This window comes from Charadrius vociferus, unplaced genomic scaffold, assembly GCF_000708025.1.
Source record: "Charadrius vociferus isolate BGI_N301 unplaced genomic scaffold, ASM70802v2 scaffold385, whole genome shotgun sequence".
NCBI classification, from domain to species: Eukaryota; Metazoa; Chordata; class Aves; order Charadriiformes; family Charadriidae; genus Charadrius; species Charadrius vociferus.
Genome location: NW_009648925.1, coordinates 5,631,995 through 5,655,673, shown reverse-complemented (window position 1 = coordinate 5,655,673; position 23,679 = coordinate 5,631,995).

Below are 23,679 nucleotides of genomic sequence, written 5' to 3'. Positions count from 1 at the left end.
GGTAAAGAAACTTCCTATGGTCTTGTACAGTCTTAATACTGACCTTTCTCTGGTTCTGCAAACATGGATGCTCATGCTGGCTCAGGAAAGTGACTTCCAAAAAATGGCAATGTAAACAAAGTGCTTTTTCAGGAGTTTGCCGCAGGTGCCAACCCCCAGCATCTATGTACTATCCCTGGCTCTGTAAACCTTATTCATGCAAACTGACTCTAAAAGCAATGCAGGGGGCTTGTTTCCATATGGGCAGAAGAGGACTGAAGGAGTCCCATTTGGTTTCACTGATGCATCATCTGCACAGTATCACACAAGAGAATGGGAGGCAGTTACTGTGTTGTCCTCTTCAAATTTTTTCCCTCTCCTGCTATCATCACTGAAGCTACAGTCAGTCCTGGGAGGGGTTTGGTATGTGTGATTTACATGCAATTTCCATGAGCTGAAGTTGATAGGAGGAAAATCCATACAGATGTTTTTTCACAGCAAAACCCATTCTCCTCTTTGAGGCAGGATCCTGTCCTACGTGTGACAATCTAAACTGTCAATGGTAAAAAGGAGTTACAGACAGCAACACGCAGTCAGCAAAACTAAAAAGAAGTATTCACAGCACACAGTTGGAGCCATCTAAAATCAACATAATCACCTTCTAGAGCCAAGGAATAGAGCAGGGTGTTCAAAACTTGGTATTATAAATATGTCCCTTGTAGTTCTTACACAAACATATATTACAAAGTTAAGTGAGTAAACTGATTTGCCATGAACAACAAAAATGGCCCCAGGGCTTTAGACCTCATTAGCCTAGATTCAAACCAAAGTGATGAATTCCATTCTTAATTGATTCTGCAAAGATTCCTAATGAGGCTGCAAAGGGAGGAATCCTGAACATAATGGATAGCATTTGAAAAAATCAACAACGATAAGGGAGAGGGAAGGGCCATCATTTAAACATCTTTGTAAGTAAATGAAAAAGATTGGGGATGCGCGGAAGAAGACTGTGAGAATGTGATTCTACTCAAACCAGAAAGCGTATCATAACGTCATTTATGAAAGAAGAAAAAAACATAGTTATATAATAGAGAATCATAGAATCATTATAGTTGGAAGACACCTTTAAGATCATCGAATCCAACCATTAACCTAGCACTGCCAAGTTACTACTAAACCATGTCCCTCAGCTCTACATCTACATGTCTTTTAAATACCTGCAGGGATGGTGACTCCACCGCTTCCTTGGGCAGCCTGTTGCAATGCTTGACAAACCTTTCGGTGAAGAAATTTCTCCTAATATCCAATCTAAACCTCCCCTGGCATAACTTGAGGCCATTTCCTCTTGTCCTATCACCTGGGAAAAGAGACCAACTGCCACTTCACTACAGCCTCCTTTCAGGTAGTTGTAGAGAGCATTAAGGTCTCCCCTCAGCCTCCTTTTCTCCAGGCTAAATAACCCCAGTTCCCTAGCCGCTCATCATAAGACTTGTGCTCCAGACCCCTCACCAGCTCTGTTGCCCTTCTCTGAACACTCCAGCACCTCAATGTCACTCCTGTAGTGAGGGGCCCAAAACTGAACACAGTATTTTGAGGTGCGGCCTCACCAGTGCAGAGTACAGGGGGATCATCACTTCCCTAGTCTGCTGGCGACAGTATTCCTGATACAGGCCACGATGCTGTTGGCCTTCTTGGCCACCTGGTCACACTGCTGGTTCATATTCAGCTGGCTGTCAACCAACACCCCCAGCTCCTTTTCCTCCTGCCACTGTTTTCCAGCCACTGTTCCCCAAGCCTCTAGCTCTTCATGGGGCTGTTTTGACCCAAGTGCAGGACGCGGCACTTGGCCTTGTTGAACCTCATACCACTGGCCTCAGCCCATCAATCCAGCCTGTCCAGATCCCTCTATAGAGCCATCCTACCCTCAAGCAGATCAACATACCCACCCAACTTGGTGTCATCTGCAAACTTACTGAGGGTGCACTTATTCCCCTTCTCCAGATCCTTGATAAAGATACTGAAGAGAACCAGCCCCAAAATCGAGCCCTGGGGAACATCACTTGTGACTGGTTGCCAGCTGGATTTAATTCCATTCATCACCACTCTCTCGCCCCAGACAGTCAGTCAGTTTTTCACCCAGCAAAGCGTGCGCCCATCCAAGCCATGAGCAGATAGTTTCTCCAGGAGAAGTCTATGGGAAACAGTGTCAAAGGCATTGGTAAAGTCCAGGTAGACAACATCCACAGATTTTCCCTCATCCACTAAGTGGGTTACCTTGCATAGAAGGATATCAGGTTAGTTAAGCAGGACCCACCTTTCATGAACCCATGCTGACCGTACCTGATTGCCTGGTTGTCCTGTTTGTGTTGCATGCTGGCACTCAGGATGATCTGTTCCATAGCGTTTCCCAACACCCAGGTCTGACTGACAGGCCTGTAGTTCCCTGGATCCTCCTTCCAGCCATTCTTGTGGATGGGCATCACAATTGCTATCTTCCAGTCAACTGGGACCTCCCCCGTTAGCCAGGGCTGCTGATAAATGATGAAAAGTGTCTTGCTGACCACTTTCACCAGCTTCCTTAGTACCCTTGAGTGGATCCTGTCCGGCCTCATAGACTTGTGTGCATCTAAGTGCTGTAACAGGTCCCTCACTGATTCCCCTGGATTATGGGGGGTTCATTCTGCTCCCCATCTATGTCATCCTGCTTAGGGGGCTGCATACAAAGCAAGACAACTGGTCTTACTATTAGATTGAGGCAAAAAGGCAATAAATACCTCAGCCTCTTCCTTGTCCTTGGTCACTATGTTTCCCCCCGTGTCCAATAAAGGATGGAGATTCTCCTAAGTCCTTTTTTTTGTTGTTAAAGTATTTATAGAAACATTTTTTATTGTCTTTTACAGCAGTACCCAGATTAAGTTTTAGATGGACTTTGGTCCTTCTAATTTTCTTCCTGCATAGCCTCACAGAATCTTTGTAGTCTTCCTGAGTGGCCTGCCCCTTCTATGGGCCATAAACTTTTATTTTCTTCCTGATTTCCAGCCAGAGCTCTTTGTTTAGCCAGGCTGGTCTTCCCTGTCGGTTCATCTTGCAGCACATGGGGATGGCCAGCTACTGCACTTAAAGATTTCCTTTGTGAATAAATATCCAACCTTTCTGGACTCCTTTGCCCTTCAGGACTGGCTCCCAAGGGAATCTGTCAACCAATCTCCTAAACAGGTTGAAGTTTTCCCTCCAGAAGTCCAAGGTGGCAGTTCTGCTAACCTCCCTGCTTACTTCTCCAAGAATTAAAAACTCTATCATTTTGTGATCACGATGCCCTAGACAGCCTGCAATCTTCATATCACCTACAGGTCCTTCTCTGTTTGCAAACAACAGGTCTAGCAAGGCACCTTCCCTAGTTGGTTCACTCACCTCTTGTATTAGGAAGTTATCTTCCACACACTCCAGGAACCTCTTAGACTGTTTCCTCTCTGATGTAATGTATTTCTAGCAGATGTCCAGTAAGTTGAAGTGCCCCATGAGAACAGGTGGCAGTGATTGTGAGACTTCTCCCAGATATTTATACAATATTTCATCTGCTTCTTGATCTTGACTGGGTGGTCTATAACAGACTCCCACCATGATATCTGCCTTGTTGGCCTTTCCCCTGATTCTTACCCATAAACTCTTGACCCTATTGTCACCGTCATTAAGTTCAAGACAATCAAAACTCCTTAACATACTAACATACAGGGCTACTCCACCACCTTTCCTTCCTGGCCTATCCCTTCTGAAGAGTTTATAGCCATCCCGTACAGCACTCCAGTTGTGCATATCATCCCACCATGCATCTGTGATGGCAACAATATCATAGATTTGCTGCTGCACAATGGCTTCCAGCTCCTCGTGTTTGTTGCCCATGCTGTGTGCATTGGTGTAGATACACTTCAGTTGGACTATTGATCCCATGACCTTTTTGGGGGGAGAAGACCTAATTCCTACCTGTCCATTCCCAGGTGTTTTCATGATTTCTAGCCCATCAATATCCCTTGCATCTTTGCTATTGCATGGCACTCCATCCTTTGCCTCTACCGGGATGGCAGATCAAAGAACCTCACTAGCACGCCATTCCACAAACATTGATGTGCTAGCGAGGTGAAGTGTGATGTTGAAGTGCTGCTAGATTTATTCTTGGTCATATTATAAAACCGTGTCAAAGTATCACTCATTCCTTTCACAAGTGGAGGATTCAAACTTAAAAATGTAACCCATCACTACACTGCAGAAACTAAAACAAGAGCGTGCAGGCTCTGAAATACCAACAATTCAATTCTACCAGATAAAATTTCCATCAGCTTCAATACTGTTAACATCATAGTACCAGCAATCCTGAGTGCTCATGAACATGTAATTAATAGGTTTATATCTGGCAGTGCATTCCATGACTTTGACCAAAGCTAGAGCCCCAAGACACCCTGCATGCAAGCAGACAGCTGGAAATCTGGCAATCAATTTGAGGTCAAGAGGCTGCATAGAGTAAGATTCAATGTCCACCCATCCATTTAAAGGATTGCTTTTGTTTTCCTCAGAGGTGAGCTCTATTTCCATAGGGAAATTCTCACTTCTTTTTGTAATGGGTAGGTGAAGAGGAAGCATCACTGCTTACAGTTATTTCCCTCTTGTGGAACACATTCATAGTTGTTACATCTTAGATATGGCCAAATGAGGTCTGATCAGCCAAACTGTAAAGGTACAGAAATTTACTCATCTCATTTGTGTATGTGTTAAGAGGTCAAGGAAAAAATCTACTTGATCTTTGGTTTCTACCCATTCTATGAGTCTACTGGTCAAACAGCTGCATATCTTCAGGGACACTGTTGGAAAACACCCAAAAGCTATCCGGTGCTTCAGGCTTTATATATTAGTATAGGTTAGCAGCCAAGTTGAAATCAGCATTTAAACATCAGCTTATAGACTCTTAATTAAAGCAAGTGAATTCAAACAAAGGATTTGAGCAGTGTGAAAGTTTAGTGAGGATCAATGCCTAAGCTACAGTCAAGAGTAAACCTTCAATAAAGACATATCTAATGAGCTGCTATCCTCCAGATCTAAATGAATCCCATGAGAAATGCGCATGAATAATAGGCTCTGATGATCTCTGAAACAGATCCAGTCTATCACAGAGAACCTTAGTGCAAGTTTAATTATTATGGTTTCTTCTGCCTGAATTTCTCTGCTTCCCCTGTCCTGGTCCCTGGAGAACCATGTAAAGAAAAGGCAGAATGATACCAACACTTTTAGGATACTGTGAAGAAAACAGGAAAAGCACCCAAAATGAGTTGTTTCCTCATGGGCAGTGAGCAAAGATATTATGGAGGGCAGGGAGCAGATCCAGATAGTAAATAAAACACTAGGAGTATAATGAACACCACAGATTTTGTAATCTGGCCATTTTTTCATCTAAAACTGTGAAAATCATCTAAAACAGTGTGGAGGGTAGGAGATATTTAATGCCCTAATATAACTGTACTATTAAAGCACTGATAAACAAGAATTATAACTTTTTTTTTTCTTTTGCTCAGATACAAACTAAGTTAGCAGTGAATGAAGCCTATTAGTGTTTGAAAGATGTAGGGTAGCATGTGAAATAAATTGCAAGGTGAAGGTGGTAAGCAGAAATACAAGGACACAGCTATATGTAAATTGCAGGACCCTGCAGCATGTCGCAGTTCCCAAATCAGGATGGGAAATCCAGCCATGACTAGACTACTATACCTGTGTGTAGACATAGGCACTTTCCTGATTCAGCATCCCACATTATTTCACAGAACAGAAAGAGGAGGAATCTGCTTGGTAAAGCCACCAAGGTAGTGGGAGTCTTGGCACAGCTTTAATGGACAGAGTAGTTGGTAACTAAACCTTTACAGAATAACCAGTCTATCTGATATGGACAGCCCTTGAAGATGGTGATGGAAGAAATTCTGAATTCCACAGGTGAAACAGGGAGTTGTTGAAATCCCCCCCCTCTCTCCCAACACAAACACACCGGGTGAAATCCAAGGCTAAGATCAGTGTTCATCTCAGCAGTTTACCTCATTCAGGTCTTCAGCAGGCGTAAGTTTAGATCGATATAAATCAGGAGACGCCCTGCCCTGTCACCTTCACGTTCTTGAATTTTGCAATGTTATATTTTATTACATCCATTCTCTTTGCTTTAATAGAAAATCTACAATCTATATTATTTCTATTCATAATGCATTTCAGTAGGAACAGGGAGGTTTGGTTTGGTTTTGTGCTTTTTTCTTTCTTTAACTGATAAATTACAATGATATGAGAAATTTGGAAATGTATTTACCACGAACACACTTCTTCCATCTCCTTGGCTCATCAGATACAAACAACGAATTGCACTGACTTGGGGTCAGATATAAGAACAAGTTATTGCAAGTCAGCTGGCCCTCTATAACTCTCCGTGTACACGCTTTTAGCCTGCAGTTCATATCTTGGCCCCCTTTCACTCAAAAAAAAAAAAAAAGAGGATATGTGAATATTTATTCTGAATATTTAATGTTTTCTGAATGTCAGAATTTGGAGGGAAGTGAAGAACAGAAACACATTGACTCATCGTAAGACTGTTTTGAGTAATCACAAACCCAACATGTTTTGTTGTATGTGACTATTTACCTGTGTTTCGAGACTATATTAACTGAAGATTGTAAAGTGATCCCTGGATGGAAAGTAGTTTATACCACACTAAGCTCAACCATAAATAAGAATAAAGTACAGGCAATGCCATATCTGGAGAATGGTCTCCAAAGAGGGAAAATCAGGGGATTGATTTTTATGTTTATTAAAATCAGTGGGGAGTTCTGCTCTAAAATCAGTGGGCTCGTGTGGATGGATGGGGAAGTTAGTGTGCAGACAGATGTGAATTTATAGCCCACAAGGTATTCTGCAATAACTTGCCATGGGGGTTTTCTTAGCCTACACTGAGAATGCCTTTGTGTGCAGTAGTCTAATAAACTATTTTACACTTGTTCTCTATTAGATAGGTTTCTTATACCAGCTGACACACCAATTTCTGCACATTACCTTTTCTGTAATGATAAATCCTGTAACAATGTCTGGTTAAGCTACACTAGGTCTCTTTATATTCAGAAAATATGTAGTCAGGCTGTACAAGTATATGAAATCCAATTCCCCTCTGCCATAAACTGGAATGCTTCCCTGGAAGCCAAGGCAGGTCCAGAGATTCAGATCTGCAGTAAATTCAACCTGGTTGCCATGATGTGGTCACCGTAGCACTGCACAGTCTCTGAGCATCCTGCGGTTTTCTAGGGAAGAGGTCTACATGGTGTGCAAATTTAGGAAACCACAGCAGTAGTTCTGTACACACTGGATGCCACGAGCAGGATAAGTCGATGGCATAGGAAGGTCCCAGCGGCCCCCCGGGAAGGAAAAGCAAAGCAGCTGCAAGATGTAATCCTTTGCCCTAAGGTAAATCTGCCCCAGGAAATTTCATACTGGTTGTCTTCCAGGAGGACTTTTCCTAAGGGTAAAGGAGTTTGTGCAAAGTTATGCTAAAAGTCAGCTGCTGCCAGACATTTGCCTAGAGGGGTCTGTAGGGCAACCCCAGTCATGCAAGTTTAATCAGACTGAGTTCTCCAGTGGCGGGTGCAGTACTCCAATGTGTTGTGCCATCCTCTGGCAGGTCAGTGTATAAAATATCACTCAGTGCAGTTCAAGTCCAAGAGAAAAAGAGAAATCTCCTATACCCGTTCTTGAAAATAATGCTTTCTGGGGGGAAAAAAAAAAAGAAAGTTTGGCAGCCAAAAGTGCCAGGCTAGTGGAGACACACTGTCTGCACAGCAGCTTCTCCTGGTAACAGATCTTAAAAGCTTCAGCAGTGATCTGTTATTCTTACAAGACACAACAAAGCTCCCAACAGGCACAGAACAGCAGAATTAATGGATTGGAAAGTGAGAGTCTAATGTATGAGCTTTCAAAAGTCTCCCAAGACTAGCAGCCTTATTGTGCATATCCCGTAAGTTACTGCTATTGGGTTTTGGGTGTATGTGATACCATCAGTAGAAAAAAAGCACAAAGGTCAATATAGCTGCAAACTATCTCAGAGCATCTGGATAATATTTCAATGGAAATTCTTCAACTCTGAGAGAAACAAATATTATTTACACAACAAAAGGCTTAAAAAATACCCAAGTAAGCAAAAGTCGGCTCAGTTCAACTACTTTGCAGTTAAATCATTTTTTATTGAATTCAAGTTTCATGGATCATTAGAGAGCCAGAGGCAGAATTCCAAGAGCTGCTTTGGCCTAATGATTCTTCAGCAAATTGTTTTTTTAAGGATCCCATGCCCTCTTTTTGGGCTGTGAAAAGAAACTATGTTTTATGTAATTTCTCTTTATTTTTTCTTTAAAAAAAACCAAAAGCTTTTCAACTGAACGTAATTTATATCGGGTGTAATAGGCTGTTGGCAGTGTGCACTTCCTTTACCACTTTTTTACTATGAATGTAAATGTCCCAATACCATAGAAAAGGTAATGACACCTGTACTTACTTTCTTATTGTCAAATTATGCACTTTTCCTTTTATACAGTGAAAACATACTGAAGTCAAGAGCTTTAAACTCTGTGACTTCACAGGCCTATGCTGCTTTGCATCCTCCAAGAACCTGCGGTTATAAATCAGTGCAACCATTACTCCTAATGCCCTAACTGACTTTGGAAAACAAGAGAGAGGTGTTTAATCTATCGAAACCTTATAGCTGACACAAATTTGCCTCCAAAGTAAAACATTTATTAAAAAATAACCCTATCACTTTAACGGGCAAATGGAGAGTGCGTTGAAAGTTAATACTTTCCACACCAGAGAAGAAACGTTTGTCATCAAGTTCATCAAAATCCCTTCTATCATCATGGCCAGGGCATGCCAGTATCTGCAGCCAACAGCACAGAAGGGACTGATAGGACTGGCAGCACGTCCAGCCACCCGTGACTGCCCAGCTCACATGCCTGGACACTTCTTTACAGCTGGGTACACTGGGGGGCAGTGCGTGGTGCACAGCCAGGGAGAGCTCTCAGTTCATACTTTGGGTTTACAGTCAGGTATCTTAATTGCTCTGCTGCTATGTCTAATACATCCTGGAACAGCCCATTCCTGCATCAGTCACCCCGAGGAAAAAAAAATAAGGATGCCAATCTAGGCAGAGTAGTCCTTCATCAAAGGAAAATTGCCTTACTAGGAAGTTACCATTAGTGGTTGTCTCAGACTTATAATTGGAAGTATTACTTTCTAATGTCCAAACACAAAACAAACAAAAAAAAATTGTCTTTTGCTTGAGTGCAGTGAGGCTTTTAGCACCGGCTTGCTAAATGGATGGGCTGAAGTTTGCGTGTTTCAGAAAATGGAATGAGCATCACAGCGAGAGACACAGCAGCTTGTGTTAAAGTTTATCTACTGTTAATCCAGTCATTTGGTCTGAAAAGCCAATCAATCTTTGTAGCTCTGATTGTTGTGCAGCTAGAGTTGGAAAAAAGGGTTCTCATAAACTAGCCAAACATGGATTCGAGAGAGGCAGAAATTATTTGTCTGCAGAGTCAAATTTGGTGATCGCTTCCAGCCAGAGAAATAGGAAAGAGAGTAATTTCTGAAATAAACATTAATTTTCTCTGCTCTGAATGGCCAACAGCATGCACAGGCAAAGTGGACCAGTCTTGTACTCAATGTGGTCCCCACTGTACATCACCAGCTCACCTTGGAGACCCGTGTCAGCTGTCTCTCGTGAAGTCCTTTGGTGGCACCTGCTTCCATGGGAGGTCAGGCAGGTTTAACCACATTGTCCAGTTGTGCTTCATGGTCTCTGCTCAGCGCTCTGCATGTTGAACTCCTGCCCTGTATCTCTGAGAGTGCCTCCAGCCACATGGCCAGCACCTGCTTGCTCTTACAGGCCCTCCTTCTCCCAGTGTTTCACCACACTTTGGTTTCCTTCTTTCCTACCCCAAAACCCTGTCCTTTGCCCCAGGCTGTTCACACACAACCACAGGGCAGCAAGTTTCAGAATGCAAAAGCAGGCACACAAACATCAAACAAGTCTTCTTCTATTCCCGCCACACAGGATGTGCCAAAACACATCGCAAAGCAAGGTTTGGGCCATCATCCCCTTCCTCAGCCCCCTTCCTCCAACATAGCCATTAACTGAGTCTCAAACTAGAGACAAGTTGCTAGAGATGGTAAAGATGAACCACAGTGGAAAGACAAAGGCAGTGTTCGTTAGTGTTTCTCGAGGGATGGACATTAGAGGGCATTGTAAAGGCTTGCCCCACTGATGAAAAGTAAGGGGAGGAGCTGGGTGACATTTTAGGACTTCGGGTCCTGGTGACCCATGGTGAGGTGTGGGAGTATAGACAGAGCAGCTTGCAGACTGTGCCCATGGAGCAGAGCAACAATGAGACCATGGGGCAAGCAAGGGGCAAGCAGGGTCCCTCCGGTGGCATCATGTTGTCTAGGGCTTTCCCCTGGCTGGAATTTAACCTCAGAAACAGAAGTCTGTGCCTGTCAGGGGGACATCAGAAAACACCTCTACAGTGCCATAGTGTTGACAGCCGCAAGGCCACAGGAGATGGGCAGAGGGCAGGAAGCAATGGCCTGGGACACCCATCACTGGCACCAGCTGAGACAACCACTGGCGTGCCTGCTCTGCCATGTTTGACAGAAAAACGCAGCTCTGCAGTCATGTGTCCAGGATTACTGAGCATCTGACCATGGCCCGAGGGCAGCAGTCCAGTGAGGCTTCATAGGACAAGCGCTGCTCGAACTCGGTCCTCACTCCACTGTAGCCTTCTACTGAGGAGTGCGGAAGAGTTTGTCTGAGCAAGAGCTAAGTCAAGGACCTTAAGATTTGTCATGTCAAATTTAAGCCTTTTGAAGTAGTTCACAGCTGTCAGTGTCGACTGTGTTATTTCAGATTTTAGCTTCCTGAGGAATCGGACAAAACCCCTAAGAACTCTTTGTGAAACTGTTCAGCCCAGGAGTCACAATTCTTTTGCATTTTGCCCTGTGGAAAGCTTGCTGAAACTGCTTAACTACAGAAGGCTGATTGCCGCATATCTTGAATTTCAGACAAATCACGAGATGTTAAAATTGGGACTCAGTGTGATAATGATGACTTTTCCCACTTAGTTCACTATAGGCTTCAAGTACTGTAGTTATTCTCTCAACATTAAAAGAAAAGTAGCTTTCTCCCCCGCTATTTCGCAGAAAGCAGGGAAATGAAACCTAACCAGCTTGAAACCATTCAGACTAAAATGCAAAATGATGATTTTGGCAGGGAGTGGGCATGTACAGTGGATAAAGTGCAGGAAATTAAGAGCCAAGTGCAGAAATATGCATTAACTGAAAGCCACAGTAAAGCACCTTGCTATGTAGCATGTTTAGAAAAATTATATGCAGTTTAAAATTAAATACATTTTTTTTATTTCATATATATATGTGTGTGTGTGTGCATGAATATGTGTGCTTGTGTGAGTGTATGTGAATTACCAGCAGTAATGAAAGGGTTAGATAAATTACTTTTGTCAGAAGAATGAGGAAAAAAGAAAAAAAGCATTTTAAATACAGTCAGAGCATATAATTAATCAGAACTACTCTGATTAATAATTATTGTTATTGTAGTTATTATTGATAAATGTTAGCACTAGACTTCAATGGCTGAGCTACTAAGAATTCAGATTAACTGAAATGCATCTAATTTGCCTGCATGTAGCTATATCCATTTTTATTAACCAATAATTCTTCTCTAATACTGCTGGTTAACATTTCTCTCTTGCTCCACGTAATATACATAGTTCCTGTTCTACTTAGAAATACTGAAGGACCATGAATCTGTTCTTGCCTCTGCCCCAGGCTTTCTGTTGACTTCAATGAAGTGAAGTGAAGTCTCTCTACCTCCCTATTCTTGTCTGTGACACCCAGTAACAGTCCCTCCTGAATTCATAGGGACAGAAGGGGACAACCCTTCTTGCTGGCTGTGGTGAAAGAAAGGGGAATGTATTGCTGGGAAACTTCCCAAGAAAGCAGCTCTGATAGGCTGGATTAAAGGAACAGACAACATGATGAAATTGAAGTGGGTCAATGAGCTCATACCTCTGGAGGATGGATATTATCTGGGGGGATGGGGGGGTTTGGAGGTTTCAGTCTTGGGAAAGGATGCGCAATAAATGGGTAACTAATTCTGCAAAAGGAGAGAAGATAAACTTTGGGTGGGAGGTGGGGGATGTGTCCATTACTGCCTGCCTGTCAGACAGAGCTATGACAGATGATCTGTCCTAGGATTTTCATCTTCCTCCCAGATTGCAGAAATTCCCTGCCCTTTTGTGAGAATGATCCTCTTCAATTTGCAATATACCTCTACCACGGGCCAAAGGGCAGAATTGAGGGAAGAGTTACATATTTCTATTGCCTTTACCCATTGCCTTTCTGCATAGACTAATCGCTTAACCATAGTTTGGGCTCACAGTAACTGCACTGTAGAACCAGGATCAAGATCCCTTTAGGTGGGTAACTCAACCATGCACAATTCATGCAGTCAATATGATCCACACCGCAGTGCATATGAGCTTTCTTGCTTGAGTGTGCTCCAAAAATTGGTCAAATTTGAGTGACGCCTCCATGTAGCTATAAGGATAACAGATCAGCCTGGGCCTGAGTGCCAGCTGAGAACTGTACTTTCTCGAGGGTGTAGACAGGCTCCCCAGATTTCCCCTGTGTTCTAGCCACTGACACAAGCATAAAGCTTTGCAGAGGTGTGGGATCCATATTGGTTAGCAATGTTAAACACACCAGAGTTACGCCTACTGTCAGTGCGTTATCCAAGGAAAGGCTTCAAACTGTCAAAGGTTTAATTCAGGGGTGCTTTTTTTTTGCAAGTAAATAACAAATGGAAAAAGTTATCCCGGTTAAAATCTACCTCCCCTGCTAACTGAGTAAGCAATATGTAAGATAAGTTGAAAAGGTATTTTCAGACGGCCAGTTATTCTCGGTGTTGTGATTCAGCATTAAGTGTATATTATCTTGGCCAGAGACAGCATTTTCCTATATGCTACAGTTAAATCAACTCTGAAGTGTGAAATGAGACAAGACAAAATCTATCACACTTCCCTGAAACTTTACCAAAGCTGTTTCCATCCTCAGAGAGCAAAATAATCTTTATTTTGAAAGGAAGCATTTCTAGGTCAGAACCACCTCTGTTTCTAATTTCTTCTGTTTTCCCACATTCTTAAGCTGCAGATGAGGAAGCAAAGTGGTACCCAGCAAATTACGTTCCTTTGTTATCCACATACAAAAGTATATTATTTCATAGCTATCTCTGGATATTTATTTACATTTTGTTTCTACATTCAGATAGGCGCAAACGAATAAGGCTAAAATGAAGACATGCTCATTTTGCCTTTATGCCAACATCCTTCTGCAAGATGTAAAAGAATCCTGCTTTCTGTCTGCAGTGGTTTGTTTTCAAAATTGATTTCTTCTGCGTTTTGCTATAGAGAACATAAACCTTCCTCTAAACTGAAAGTCAGTTAAGTAGACTTTGACCTATTTGTGCTTAAAGTTCTTTTTTCATTGCTATCCTAAGGAGTCTTCCACCTGCTTGAGTCAAATATAAGTTTACTCCCAGTATAGTTATTTCAAATTGCCTGATGTTAAAATTTATGATACCAGGAAAACAACAAATTCCCAACACTCTTGTCAATCTCTACCTGTCACCAAAACATTTTTGTTTGCTGTCAGTGAAGTCAAACAAGCCTCCTGCAAACAAAGCCTACAGCTATTACAGACAATTCAATTTAGAATCTCCATTAATGTCTCATCTAACTAGTCCTTGAATGTGTGTAGCAATGGTGTCTTCACCACATCCCTTGGAAGTAACTCCAGCTACCCAGTTCTTTCTTCTAGGAACATTATTCTTATTCTCTGTTGCAAGCTCTGATCTAATTTCCTCCACTTGATCTAATTTCCTTCTGCATGTAGGATGATCATTTAGAGAAAAATACATATTTTCAGATATAAAAAGGAGATTAAATACTATGACAATCAACCTTAATGTATGCAATTCTTTGTAATGTATATTACTGCTTGTTTTGGTTTCCACCCTTATACTACAATGGCTTATTGAATGATAAAGTGTAAGTTCAAGAGCTAACAATGAATTTTGAACTGTATTCTGGATGGAGAATTGTTTTAACTGGTAAAACAAGATACAAAGTCGAAATTATGCTAAAAGCCCTAGGATTCCATAATGACTTCTGAACGGCCTTTTAACAAGTGTATTGAAATTATAAATGATTAGTTTTTGAAAACATGTGTGAGATTTTGGTTGTCCCATTCCCATACCAAATTTCATAGCCTTTTCTTTGGTTTCTACTGTTAAGTGCTGTATGGCAGGAAGATAAATAGCTGCAAGAGAGCAAATCTCAAAACTTACATCACCCGTTCTTCATATGCTGCTAAAATGTGCTTTTTCTTCAACAGTGGAAAGCTAACAGCCTATTTATCTTTGAGGCCAATCCTATTATTTATACAGTATTTATCAGGTCTTCACTTTATTTTGAAATGCAAGGGTGTTGAACTCTTTGCAATGCTTGGAGTATTCAAGGGAAAATGATTACAAAGGCAACTTCACTGCATAACAAAATTCAGGCTAATAAACTAACTGTTCTTATCCTTTTTTTTTCTTCTTTTCAAACCTGTTTCAGCTCATATTATTCAGCTCAAAATTATTTTTCTAGAAAAATAAATTTAATAAATATCCATCACGCCTTATTGTTTAATTTTGTTTTTGTTTGATTCCTTTGGATAACAAGAGGAGGAGCAACAGGGGAACTTTTCGGTTTCTCCCTCCAGAAGAGAAAGCGGTTGAATCTGGTACTTATGCTCAAAGCTCTGTGTCTATCACTCATCTGCTTCCATTTCTCACTGCTCAACTGTGCAATGACTACCCATTTAGTGGAGGCCTCAGAGCTTCCGAAACAAGAAGAAAACAAAATTAGTACAACGCCTTGCTTTTACCTCTGAGCCCTATCCTAATAATGAATATCTTCCAAACCACTAGAAGTATCATGCACGAGTCTGAGCAGGACATATGATTTATGTTATGCAGTAGACTCTCAACTTCTGTGTTGGGGTATCATTTTTCACCCGTCACATCTACAAGCATTTATCTATCATGGCTGCTCTCTCCACCCATGCAACCCAACCCTACTCTCTGAGCACAGGTAATGAGTCAAGTCTCCAGCTGTGACAAATCCTGTGGTAGAAGAAAAACCAAAGTGCCAGACCACAAATGGAAGTGATATGCCAGTAGAAGAGGGTAACACAAAAGGGAAAGAAACTTGTATTACAGTGTATAAAAGCAAACTGTCATCAGCTGGATGAGTCTAGTCAATTTATGATAATGGTCTGCTCCAACAGAGACAAGATCTACATCAAAGATTGCAATTATCCAGGACAACCACGTTGCCTCTTCTCATGTTCTTGTAGCAACACTAGCTTATCTGGAGCTTTAAAGATACATCCCGGTTCATCTTATTTTTGGGGAAACAAAAAAAAAAAAAAAAAAAAAGGAAAAAGTCATAAGAGTGATAACAATCTTCAACCTAGGCTTTTGCAGATAAGTCCCTCATCCCACAGTAAAAGAATTTAGGAAACTGTAGGAGAGAAATAAGGCCCAAATCACCTTAGCTATAGTAATCAATACGTGTTAATCAGAAGACTGAAACAAAGACAAACATACATTCTATAGCTATTACCTAAACCTCATTACTGTGCTATAATATCACCTGGAGAAGCTTGTTTATTTCAGGGCTACAGCCAGGGCTGACACTGGGGAACTAATCAAGGACTTCTAAACCTAACTGCCTATCTCTATAGATACAACAATATCTATAAATATGATAGTACTCAACCCAGTGCCTCTGTGAAGTGTGGGATATCATGTATTATACCCTGACCAATGATACTTTACACAGGACTATGAGGACCTATTGCCAGTATATTGCTCTCTGGCCTAGTTTACCCAGAATCACTGTAACAGAGTAAGCAGAATTTAGGAGATCTTACTACTCTGAATCCTTGCTGTTTTGCATACCTACAACATTTTTCTTTCAAGGAACTCAAAGAAGTGTACATTACTTAACTAATTCAACCTTACAATGCCCCTGCGATTCAGGTAAACAAGTTTATGTACATTTTACAGGTGGAGAAATAAAATCTAGTAGTTTTCCCAAAGAAATTAGTTGCAGCCTTTTGCAAGTAAAATCTGACTTAGAAGGGGATAGGAGATGGAACCTACTCTGAGAGCATTACCACATACATTTCAGCATTCATTGACTTTGGGAGTCAGGCTAATTTACACCAGTTGTGGATATAACCCTCCCAATCATTATCACTAATTGTCAAAAGCCCTGCAATAACCTCTTCCTAACAAACAAAAAAGTGGAAGGTCTAGCAAGCAATTTTCTATGCCTATGTTAGAGCAAAGTGTTGGCAGAATCAGATTGTTTCTGTAGACTCATACTTTGGAGCAAAATGGTCAGAGAAGTAGTTAAGTTCTCATTTCTTTCCATTGCCAAAAGAAAATGCATCATTGTGTACTTGAGTTTCCTGAGAATGACTAAATTTGTCTTTTTTTATTGTGCAGCTGAGATACAGCATGATGTATTCTACTGCAGAAGCACATGAGGTACTGGCATTTTTTTCTTTGTTCTCGTCAAAACAGCTGATCTATGGTACAAACATCCATGTCACAGGAATGAAAAGAACATGTGCTATTGCTTTACCCTTTGAATGTATTGTGCCTGCACAGGTTAAAGGATCCAAAAGAAAAAGACAATCAGAGAGCTGTTTTATGTAATGAAAGATCCCGATAAATATATGAATCGAAAATATCTTTTGAAGGTATCACATCTGGCTCTCTAAGATAATTTTATGACCTCCTCTCCTGTAGTGCTGAGAGGCTCTGTCATTTGGAAAGATACTATTAAATAGAGCAAAACAGTAAGGCCTATTTCCTGCAGTAATAAAAAGAAAAACAAGTTTCACCTTTTCTGACTACTTTGGGTACTTCAGCATGTGTTATTCTGAGGGATTCTTTGCAAGATATCATTGTGTCGAACAGAAAATTGAGGGGCTGTCATTTTCATCACAAACACATCATTTTACTGGAGGAAAATAGAGAACCTGGATGTAACACTGCAACAGCTTTCTTGGCTATTAATGTCTAACCTGACAAACCTTTAGTGGCTTACAAAACTTTAAAGACGACGGTTCAGGAAAATGATCCCTGTCAGGTACAGTATACTGGGGGAAAGTCTGTGAGAACATTCAGTTTTACAAGCCAGGGATATCTACTAAGGCTGGCTTTGAAGGTGAGTGGGTGTCTTCCTATGTTTTAATTTTATTACCTTCTTTTTGGTAAACCCTCTCCTCTTTCAACCTGACCAGGTAAAGCAGGAGAAGTGGCAGGAAGCTGAACAACAGGATAGTACTGTCAAGCTGTCATCAGATGACCTTCAGCATACCTTACTGCTTTTCAATATATGGTGTTACACTAGGAAGAAAAAACTGCTTTTGCCTTCCCTTTGTCCGGTGGGTTTCATCCTCTCTTCTAAGTGAAAAGCCTGGGCAGACTGATTTATCCAGCTACATGCTGAATTATTATCTTCCATTTTTCCCAGACATGGATAAGATTTGAATTTTAATATGGATAGGCAGCCAGGGGCTTATGGAGGGTTAAATCCACTCCAAACACTTAGGTAATGTGTGGCTAGATAAATACCTCATGTTTGCTGAAGTGAAACATTATTCTGCAACTTCTCAAAGTCATGGGTGATTTTCTACACTGTCAATCCAAGCCAGGCTTTAATATGATAAAGAGCTCTGAAACTGCACTCCTATCACAGGTTGAACACACTACCAAAATCATTTTGATCCACTTCTCTTGTCTCATAAACAGCTGGCATTTGGCATGGCTGAGTGGATGGAGACATTTCTGAACTGACTTTAATGACCTCGTAGTACATTTGCAGTAGATGAAGCTTAGCAGTTAATCATGATTGAAGTTGGCACCTGAAACAAAATTCTCACCTCAGCTTTGTGTTACAGTTGCAGCAATATCTTCTGGAGATATAATTTGGAAGCGTTTCTCTTCTAATCTCAAAGGAGTACTGGCACTATAAAATAATTGCTTTGGAATAAACGGATTTATAAATAGTCTGAGCTGTATTTGGGTAGTTCAGGTTCACTGTTCCTATTTGCATTTTCCCGAGAAGTTCAACATCAAGCTTTCCAGGTGGCCTTTCTCCCAGTATTTCATGGATGTTAATTGCATCAGAGAGATCAAATTGCACTAATTGCCTCTTTTGGGGTTTTTTGTTTGGTTTTGTTTTGGTTTTGTTTTTAAGAGAGGGTCCTTTCAAAGCCATAGGCTGATTGATACCCAGGACTATTTCAGCAGCAAAGTTCAGCATTCGCACTGGTGCTGTTATCCTACCAGTTCAAACTCCCAGTTTAGCATCACTTACTGTGTCCTGGACAGGCTTTGGGCTGGACAAAGTAATTCTCAACAGCCGAGGCCATTGCATCAGTACGGCATCCGCTGCAAAGGGCAGGGGAGACAGAGGGCAGGTGGTACCCTACGCCACTTGTTCTGTCTTTAGACCTGAAAGATAGTGACTCTTCTAGGTAATTTGGGATTTCTAAATGCACTTACTCTTGCAAACAGTTTTAAGAATATTTATTCAAATGATATTATTTTTAATAACATCCATGTCAAATTCAAACTATAACCGTGACCATATATGTATACGTATTTTCAGAGATTAGGTCACATAGATGCTTTACCTGATATTAAACCTGTCATATTAGCAGGTCTTTCATAACATTGCCCATGTGCAGTTGTCCGTCTTCAATTTTAAAAGCAATAGTCTATCCTTAATGCTATGATAACCTCTAACAATACAGACATTGTACAACCTAACGAACACCTCATAAATATTCATATCACCTTCTGAATATTGCAGGCATAAAATCACTTCCCCTTGGTTGGAGCAGTTTACGTCATTTACCATCATCATTTACCACTTTCCAGAAATTTGTTCAGAAATATCTTTTGCAATTTTAAGACTTGTGATTACCATTATCTCATTTTCCATAACTGGACTTGTGAATTTGTTTTGGCTCTTTGACAGCCATTTTGAAGTATCAGGATCATATTCTGCCTGCAAAGAAAATGCCTCACTTAAGCATATTTTCAACTTATTCACTATAATGGACCCATGTTGCAGGTTTTTGGGAGAAGAATATATATTATTTTCATTGTAATCTTAGCCTTTCTCTCTTTTTTTTTTTCCCTGAAAATGTAGTGTACCCTCAAAATAGTTTGCGACATTTTGAAAATTATCAAATATTTCATGATAGCATTTAAAAGTCTTCCTCTCTTTCAAACAGGGGGGAAAAAGAACCACAAAAAATTAGTTGAGGGATGGAAAAAACTGCACAGGAAAAAGAAGTTTAAAACTTCAATCTAGTTATTTAAGCAAGGGAAAGAAATTAACTTGATAAAACTGTGCTTTCGCTGTCAGAAAACACTGGACAGCTAAAAGGCTTTTATGTTAACAGAGGAAAACATAAGAGAAACTCATAGCTGGAAGTGGAAAAGAGAGAAATTTACATGGGAAAGATGTGCATTTTTCAACAGTAAGACCAATTAACTTTTATAAGGACCAAGGCATTTACTTCCTAATATCTCAACAACAGGTCTGTGTGCCTTGCTGGTTTGTCTGTTTGTTTTACCTTTGGTACATGCTAATTATACTTCCATCACATGTTATTGAGCTCAATACAGATGCACCCAAATCAAAGCTAAAAGTCGATGATAGGACCACTCAAATGACCACATTTTCTCTTTTTGGTTTAAATTCTATGAACAGGTGCCAATTTGACTTGAATATTTTTCTTTTAGGGAATTTAGACTAGGAAAAATCATGATAAATGTAGTCAAGTACCCAAACCTGGAGCAAGCTGTAGAAACAAAGTCTGGCATCGGTAGACTCAGGCCAATGGAGCAAGATAAGCAGGAAGAATGGCTTTATCCTCCAGAACTACTAATTGGGAAAGTTTTAACTGCCAGTGCCGAGATCACAGAATTAATGTGTCTGGCAGCCTTTGGTTCTCATGGAAGATGATGGCAGAACCTGATGGATGCTATACTCAAGAGCACTTGGTCTTAGAGCTGTAGTTTTTTCCTTCACAATTGGACCATATATCTGTGATTTTTTCTATCTGTCATGCAAACATGTTCATTTATAAAAAGGAAGTAGAACAAAGGAAATAAAAGAGCCTGCATGCCCTGTTGCTGGGCAGGCTGAAACAGAGCCCTGGGCACTCCAGGATCTTTGCAGAATCATCGGGAAAGTGGCAGAAGAACAACACAGAACAACCAGTGTCTGAACTGCTGATTACGCTGGCGACAATTGCTTTTATATTTCGTTGATATAATGGCTTTCATTTGCCTCTCAGTCAGACATTCAAATAAAACAATTACAATTAGACTTAGAATAGAGATTGTTTCACCATTAGATGGGAATGGGGATGGAGTCAGATATTGCTTGAGTCATGGTTTCTGGGAGGTCTCATTTTCCCCATTCCTCTTGTGGAAAGCATGTAAGTATTTGGCATTCAGGTTCAGGGAGAGGCAAGAAGGAAATAAAATTCCTGGCATCAGGCTCAGAAAAGTGGTAGGCAGTAAAGCATAAGCTAGATCTCCCTACAGAAAAAGCAGCAAACACTTCTGAACACAAGTAGAAAGGAAAGTGACCTTGTGAAAGAGGAAAACAGACTTTCCGGCTGCAGAAATAGTGAAATAATGGGCAACCACATGCACAAGTTTCCTATGAAAAAGCCACTTCTTAATCAAAGCAGAAAAAAATTACAAAGCATGTTTCAAAGGAGACCTTCAACACCATCTCAACTGCTAAAAGCTATCAAGAGTTTATCTGCAAGGCACTAAAACAAAGGGTCCCTTCCCTCTCTAGTGCTAGCTGATGGCAGAAGTTAACAACCTACTTCTGTTACCACTCACTCAGTTTGTATACGTGACAGCAGAGATCTGTGTGGTGGATGGAAAGCTTCTTGACTGACTGATGGCAGCTTGCTGTCTTTATTCAGCTTGCTTTAAAAATATGTGTGCATATATATATATACATGTACTTACATGTGTGTGTGTGTATATATACACGTCTATATATATGTGTGTGTGATGAGTAACAAAATCCATTTAAAGAACACTGTCAGCTGACAAATCAGATACTCATAAAAAGCATGTTTCAGTACAAAGTTTGCCTGTTCAGAAACATTTTTCACTGGTTATTCACCTGGATTTGAAAGATGAAATGTCAAGGTTCTGTCACAGTTTTCTCATGTGACCTTTGGTAAAACACCAAAAGAGGAATTCAGGTGCCTAAAACAGGTACCGAGTGCCATTTGAGATGCCCTAGTAGATGTGGTGCATCTACACAGGGCAGTTAAAAAATCACGCAGGACTTAAAGGAGACCCACATTACTATGGTGTGGCTGCTGGAGCCCAGGTAAGAATATCTTAGAGTGCCTAAACTGAAATTAGGCACCTGTTTCTTTATCCCCTTTATCCCTCTTTGTTTAACTGTGCTTCAGTAACACAGTTGTAAAGTTCTGACCTCTACCACCAATTTTCTCACCAACAATTCACAATAATAGTATGAATACCATTCAGCCGTGATAGTGCTGTACGGCCCTTTAGGTACATTGACATATTTTTGCACATAAATTCCTTTATTTTAAGTCCTTTACTCTTTTTTTTTTTTTCTTTTTTTCAGGATGACCTGTCAGTCAAACAACTTGCTGACATATACACAGAAAAAGAAGATATTGATCTGGTGACTATGAATTGCTTGTGAGTAAATACCATAGTAGAGGGCAGAGGTTTGCTTCAGTGTTTGATGTTGTCCTATCACATGGGGCCAGGTCTTGTTTGAAAGAAAGGAAGCGGGGGGGAAAGCTTCTTAGTTTCAAAAGGCAAACTGATCCCTAAAGCCAGATATTATTTTCACATTCACATTGGTGGAGTACCCACAAAAGAATGGGGAGATGGAGTTTACATTTAAAATCCTTTTAAAGCAAGAATCAGCTTTCATTTATTTACCATGCCATAGATAAAGAATGATTCTTTCTCCAGTGCTATGTCTACGATGCCCCCACCTAATTATAGCAGCCTCATAGCAGTCCTTCCTCATGAATCACCCTGGAAGAAGATAACATAATATCTGTTGTTCAGCTCCTGAAACACAGCTGTGGCCTTCCAGAGAATCGACACTGGCAGTGCAAATAGACTGAGAACAGTCCAGCTAAAAATGGACTATTTTTTTAAAGAATAAATTAATAGAGAGTGATCGTATATTTCACTGGTTTTAACAGCTTGGTGAAAACATCCAGGAAAAAAATAAAGGAAGCAGAAAATGCTAAGTGGGTAATCAAAGTTCACTGTGAAAGAGATGTATCATGTTGTGAATGGTAAATGGAGAGATCTTGTGGAAGACATGCATACAGAAAGTTTCAGTGAGGGCAGCAAAGGAGCCAGAAGGGTAGTAGCGCTTAGCCTTCACTAAATGTTTGGGCACTTCTCAAAACCAGACAATTCATTCTGGTTGTAGATGTGATCCCACATGTCTCTGCCACATCTAAAGCCAGCTGGAGGCCAGACTCTGATTACTACTGTACACCATGAGGTTTTGGTGGAACCAATGGATTTACCAGTTACGGAAGCCATAATGTGAGGAAGAAGATTCACCGACAAGGAACTTTGAAAGTTAAATGGTCAGAATTGTGTAAATCAGGAGGAAGCCCAGTGAAAACCCGGTTCTCTGTCCAGAAGTAGATTGTAAAATGCCAGCTGGCACTACAATGCAGCGTTCTTCTAGAAAATGCAGCTTTGCTTATTATCCAGTGGCATGTGTCAGCTATTTCAGAAGGGCTGTATGTCAATAGGGGTGACCCAAGGAGCACTTTGTCCTTTATAGGCTGTCAAAAGCAGCTCCTTATTCAAGGAGGATCTGTAAATAAGAAAGGAGGATGGAACCATGCCAGGTGGCAGCCAATTGCACATACAATTAATTTTATGCCAATTTAAAATTTTGGACTCCAAGTCAAAATTATGTACTGTTATGACAATTACCTTTATTGCAAAACAGCACCATCTTCATCATTTTCATACCAGTTCTTCAGTTTGTGTGTCTCTTTTTTTTTCACAGAAGGCTATAATTTGCTGCTGCTCTCATCCTGATGATATTCAGTGTTGCTCTAGTCAGTGGGTGTTTGCCTGCCTCTTTGAGCACTGGCTTTAGTACACATTTCCTGGAACTATAGGCTTGAATATAATTTTGTTGACTTATTGTAATTACACAGGCAATTCTCACTGGATGCAAGATATTTTGTTAAAGTGTAATAAGACTTTTCTCCCAGGAGAAGACTCCTGCGAGAACATTCCCACAGTTTGAAAAGAGGTGATTGGTTTTTAAGAAAGGAAATTATCACATACCTGTCCCTACGAGGAGAAAATACATTGGTTTTATGGTTAAAAACACCCTGGAACTCAAAACAAGCCACCTCCACCAG